Below are 6,170 nucleotides of genomic sequence, written 5' to 3'. Positions count from 1 at the left end.
AGGGTTGTGCTGTGATCTAGGCAGAGGACCCGACGGAACACACTGTTGGAAGTGACAGCTGGACGCACTGTACAGGATCCTGACTTTGCATAAAGGGGGCACTAGGCTTAGCATTCTGAGGTACATGTGGAGGGAACTAGAGAAACTGCCAGGAGGGAAGTCTTCACATGCCGGGACTGTCTTGAATTTTCTCAGAGGCAATCTCTCAAGGTGACCCTGGCCCATACTCTCCTATAATGTTGTCATCAACTCACAGAGTGTGAGAATGGAAGGGACTTGTTGATGATCTCCAGACTTCGCAAACCTGACGTGAATGCTTCTGTTCTCAGCGGCTGCACCCACGGCAGACATTGCCAATCCATCACAGATCTTTCCCCACTCACAGTCCTTCCACGATGCTTCAGGCAGCTCCATTCACCATCTTGCTTTTGTCCAAACCTCTGGACAAAAAAAAAAAAAAAAAAAAACTACATGGAGGAAGAAATTGAGAACCAAAGATACAAAGTGACTTTTTTCAAGGTCACACAGCTCCTCAGGGCCAGACATAGAATGAACCCCAGTTGCCTTGTTCTCAGGCCAGTGTCCTTTCCATCACACCCTCCTGCCTTAGTTAAACATATTTGGTTCACCTGCCATGTGAGCAACCTTCTTTCCCTTGCCTATTTTTGTTCAGTTTTACTGTCTTTGTAGGGAAAGAGGTTTCCCCTGTGGAGGGGCAGAAGCTCTCCCCAGACTGGTGGCCCTGCCTTGGTCTTTCCTCTGCCTGCCCATACTCACATGACCAGATTGCCTCTCTGGACCCTTTGTGCTGGCAACTTCCTTTCTCCCCTCCCCCACTGGAGTCCTTAGAGTCTGAGAGCCCCCCCCACCCCCAGACAGGTGTGTGTGTGTGTGTGTGTGACCACACCTCCTCCCTTTATCCATTTATATTCTTCTCCCCATGTTCTCCATCCTACCCCAAATTATGCCAGATTCTTCCCTGTCTGGTCAAGGCTTCCTGGAAGAGGAAAGCGGGCTTGGCAAATTTGATGTTCTCGAGTTCAGGAGGGAAGTGAGGAGAGGGATGGGGAAGTCTAGGCCACTTGGGGGCGGTTTCCTGGGTGGGACTTGGAAAATGGAAGAGGGAACCACGTGCCAGGACTGATGAATAGAGAAATGTCACCAGAGCTACTTACCAGTGACTGGAGTAAAAAAATCTATGGTGAGTTCCATTCACCAGAGCCCCCAGGCCATGCCCAGAGCTTCCATGATTCTTCACCCAGGTCTCTAAGGGGTTTTCAGTTTGCGAGCACAGGTCAGCTGGCAAGCTGAGTACAGGCAGATGTCCTGGGTTGTGGCAGCCCCCCTTTGCCCCCTTCTGGACTGCTGTGTGCTCTTGGGTTCACCTTTCTTGGATTAGTTAATGTGTAAAGAAGGAGGTCCAGGAGAAAGGGGTGGAGAAGAACCCTGGTTCAGTCAGCTTGTTCTCGTTTATGAGACCAAGGGGCACAGTGGACCAGCATGGTGCTCTCTGCTGCCGCCTGCTGGCGTAGGGGAGCAGTGCCGCCTTCCCAGCCAGGTCTCAGCCTCTTGAGCGCCTTTGACCTGCAGGAGGAAAGCACCTTCACCTTGCCCTCACTGGGTCGATGGACAGGCTGGGCAGCTCTCTTCCCTGTGTAAGCCCTTGCCTTCTGGAAGCCAAATACATTTTTCATGGTCTTTTCTCTGAACCCAGTGGGGTCCCCCAGAAGAGTGCTCGCTGCAGAAGACATGGAAGCAGAAGCCACTCTCAGCGACCTGCCACCTTCTTGGAGTGCTGGGTCTTTAGAGTTTCCATCCTTTCAACCGAGAGGACAGCATTTCTGTTATAGGCAGTTGCATGTTTCTGCACATCTGCACAGGATGGCGTGCAAGCTCTCCCCAGCTCTCACCCTGAATTGCCTGTCTCTCTGCAGACTGTCCTGTTGCCCTGTCTTCTCTCACCACACAGAAATTCACCAGTACTCTAAGCTGTCCCAGACCCCCTGGCTTTATACTCACAGCCAATCTAGGATGGTCTCTGCTCTGGCGCAAGGGGCTGCTGGAGCTAGAAGCAGGTCTGCAGCTCCTCCTCCCTCTGGCTGCTGCTGATGCAGGGACTCAGCATGGAGAGGCCTTGCGTCCAGGGAGATCTGCATGGGGTCCATTGCGGCAGAGGGAGCAGGGGTTAGGGAAAAGGACTTCAGGCCAACTTCACAGCTCTTGGAACCCATTCCTACTGTGTGTGCATATGTACGCACTGAATCTGTTTTTAACTCACCTCCTAGGCTGTTTGAGTTTCAAACAGGTAGCCAGAGGCCCAAGCTGGCAGTGATGCCTTGTTTGGCTAGTAGGATAGTTTTTAAAAGGGTTTTTAAGTGAATGCCTTCAGGCTCTCTCCAGTTTGCCACAGGCTCCCTATTCCTCAAATTTGACCTTTTCAAAGTCATGTTTGAAGACACTTTAATTCATAACCTGTGCTCTCGAGGAAGAGCTGAGAACCTTTGGGCCAGCTGGTCAACCCTGACTTGAGCAGGCGGGGGAAACCAAAGGCCAGTGGTCTCAGGGAAGCCAGTGCCTCAGAGGCCGGCACCAGGGAAGGGCCACACACTGGTTCACGCATGGCCTTCCCACCTCTGAAGCTTGTTAATCCTGGGCCATTCCCTCTCCCTCCCAGTAGTTCTATTTCCCAAAGAAGGGTGGTCGCTAGGTTGAATTTCAAGCTTGATCTGGTGTCAGGCCATTCAAGCCCCCACGGCAAAATGAATTTCAAAGCCCAAAGAACCAGTCAGGTTTTCTGATGTTTGGGCTCTGTTCTGGTTCCCAAGCCCATCCAGATGAGCTTAGTGATCATCCCTTCTTTGCCCCTTATTTTAGACAAAGGCATTTATATATGACCACGTTCCTCCACTCGGAGAAGCCCAAGATGGTCTCCGCTTTCCTGGCACCACAAGCTCCTCCCAGGCAGCCCCTCCTCCTCCTCAGGCTGGCTTCCTTGGAAATGGCTCTCCAAGGCTGCTGGGGCCTCCAGGCTTGCTGTCCCCAGCTACTCAGCTGGGTATGTGCCCCCTGCTCAGCTGGCCTGGGCTTGGACTCACCGCCTCCTGCCTCACCTGGGAGGCCCCTCTCCTTGTCCAGAGTGTAGGTTACCTGGGCAGGAACTGAGGAATGTGATGGGTCCTTTCACCCTGCCCCAGGCTGGGAGAGTTCTGAATACTGAGGAGGGACTTGAGTCTCTGCTGAGACTAGCACGGTCCACCCTGAGGAGCAGACGGCGCCCGGTGGTCTGTGCGTGCAAGGCTCTAGGGGCAGGGCCAGGTTCTCCTTACACCTGGCATCCCACCTTTAGTTTCTTCCTCCCTGCTCCATGCAGAGCCCCAGGAGAGCGGGTTCTGGCTTGGGGCCTCCAAGCAATGTCTGGACCCCATCTCCAACTCACTCCCTAACCCACCTTCCAGGTCCAAGTCACACTCTGGCCAACTCTTAACTCCCAGCCAGGCCTCGTGTCTCTGCTGTGTCAGCTTACCTGCAGTTCTGTCCTGTGCTGCCAGTGGTGCAGGCTGTTGGGCCTCAGGCCAGAACCCCTCCCCCACACCCCTACCAGACCAGAGAGAGCCAAGCTGCCAGCCTGTCAGATAAGCCCTTAGCTGTCAAGGCGAGTGGACAGCATCATGGGAATAGGATTTGGGGCTGGAGAAAGCAACAGAATCATATGGGAAGGGTCAGGGGAGGGAGGTGCAGAGGGACAGAGACTCAGTCCTGGAGGAAAGAGGTGTGGAATTTGGAAGGAAGAAGCCAGGACTGGGTTGTGGAGAAAGGGCATAATCACAGTGAGCTCAGCTCACTGGCAAGACTGGCACCTTGTCCTGAAATAGCCAGCAACACAGATGGAGCTCCTTGAAAAAGCCTTACAGCGCACCTCCCCCTGCCCCCAAGGCCCTGTGATCCTCACCTTCCGGTTTTCACGCCCTTGAGCCACAAGAGGCTGGGATGAGGAAGAGTGACTCCTGTAGCTGGGTCACATAAGGCACATGCTTCCGCCTGGATCTCTAGGTCACTGACTCGGGGAAGCCGGTCACCATGCCACTTGGACACCCCAGCAGCCCAATAGAGGGGCCCACAGGAAGGAACACAGGTTTCCGGCCCTGAGCCATCCCCAGCTTGTTGCCAGGGGAATGAAGCCCTGCAGAGTGGCTTCCTCAGCCTGGCCAGCCTCTAGTGACCGCAGGCCTGGCTCACAAGCTTAGGGGGCCCTCAGCCAGAAATGCCCAGCCAGTGGATCTTGAATTCCTGATTCACAGTGAGAGATGATACATTTTATTGTTTTAAGTCACTGAGTTTGGAAGTCAATGCTAAGCAGCAGCAAATACGTAATAGAGGCCCATGGCTCCCTCCCCAGATCACAAGATCAGCTTATTAAGGGTCAGGTGTGGCCCCTTGTCAGCGCCTTCCTCACACTCTGCATGGGGAGAGCTGACTGGTGTTTTTCCTGCCTGAGCCCTTCTTCACCGCTCTCCTATGTTCTCAAGCATCCTGGCCCCTGCTGGGCCCTCCCCTGGCCCTGGGCCTTGTCCTTTCTCCCCGCTCTCAGGCCGGTGAAGGCCTGCACCTGAGTCCCCACATGCTACTGCCTGATGGCCCAGCGAGTGTGGCTCCCCGCGGACATAACAGCTCAGGGCAGTAACGACGGCTGATTGGACCTGACAGGGATGAAAATCTTGTTAACCACCCATCAATAGAGATGCCAGGGGAGAACTGCGGAGGGTTGGTGCGGCCCGGCTGGGCAGGAGCACGCACTGAAACGAAACGGGTGGGGGCTCTATGTCCTTCATTCCTTCCATCTCCACCTCCAGTCTGACAGCCTGCATGGTCAGGCCACTCTCGTAGTCTCTGATGTGTGGGAGAGGCCAGCACGGAATTGCCAGGCCATGCTTCAGACAGGGAGGTGAGTTCAGGGTCCCTGCATAGGGCCAGTGCACAACCCCACTGCTGCAGCAGGAATGCAGCCAAAGCTCCTACTGCGGTCATATCCCAAGGCCTCCTCTGCCCGCACCATCTCACTGACATGCTGCAGGCCACTGCAGCCAGACCCTCACGCACTGGCCCCAAGGCCAAGACCCCTCTGCCTGCTACAGCTTGTCACTGCTCACCCAGGATAAGGCTGACCAGAGAGCCAGTGCCTCTTCTACCAGACTCAGCCCCCAGGAAGAAGGAGGACTAGGTGCACACCCTGGCCCCGAGGTTCTGCAGCCAGCACGGTGACTCAGGTCCGCTGTTGAGAGAAGGATTCCAGGAGGAAGACAAGAAAGTGGCCAGTGAGGCAAAGGAGGAGCAGCCCTCGCCAGCCCCAGGAGGTCCTCTGAACTAATTCTAGTGTTTTCTCCCCTCTTGATTCTTCAGGATTTTTTACATAGATAGTCTGGAAGCAAGGTCAGCTTCCTCTTCCTGAGGCCATTTCCAGTTGTCCTTGGTAACTGGAAGTGGGGGTAGCAGCGACTTCAGCTACTGCCTGGCTGAGAAGGGAATTCTCACGTCACTATGAAGTATGACAGCTGACGAAGAGTTTCGAGACATAGTGTTTATCAGGCGATGAAGTTTTCTCCTAGTCCAAGGTTACTGCTGTTTTTAAAATCTATAGTAAGGATTGATTTAGTGGTGAACAAAATGTAGTCTACACAGATGTTGATTTAGAATGAGGTACACCTGAACCCTATATCACGTTATAAGCCTACTGTAGGGTAAGTGAAAAAGCATCAGGCTTTTCTGCCCTCCCGCCATTAGGATGGATGATGGATCCCTGCGGTCCTGCATGCATGCCTGATGATGGGCACCTAGAGTGGGGTGTGGGCATGCGTAAGTGGGTACAACTGGGCTGAGAGACTGGGCTTAAAAGGGCAGTGTCACTGAGACGCCAGCAGAACCATGAGAGCAGAGAGCACTAGAGAAGGCCGGAGAGCCCAGACAGAGTGAAGACTTGCTGGGGGTTGGGAGGCCTGCCAGCCTCCCGGGTGCCCGCCCCCCACCCAGCACCCCTGCCTGCTGTGTACCTGGTAAATCCCAATAAAAGCCTGAAAAGCCACCGAGGGCTCCAGGACTTCTCCTTACCCTGTCTGCTTGGATCATAGAGAACCTGCCCTGCGGCCATCCTGCCGCTACACCTACTTCAACCAGAG

The sequence above is a fragment of the Talpa europaea genome (assembly GCF_964194135.1).
Source record: "Talpa europaea genome assembly, chromosome: 15".
Classification (NCBI taxonomy): domain Eukaryota; kingdom Metazoa; phylum Chordata; class Mammalia; order Eulipotyphla; family Talpidae; genus Talpa; species Talpa europaea.
Note: the sequence above shows the minus strand (reverse complement) of the source record.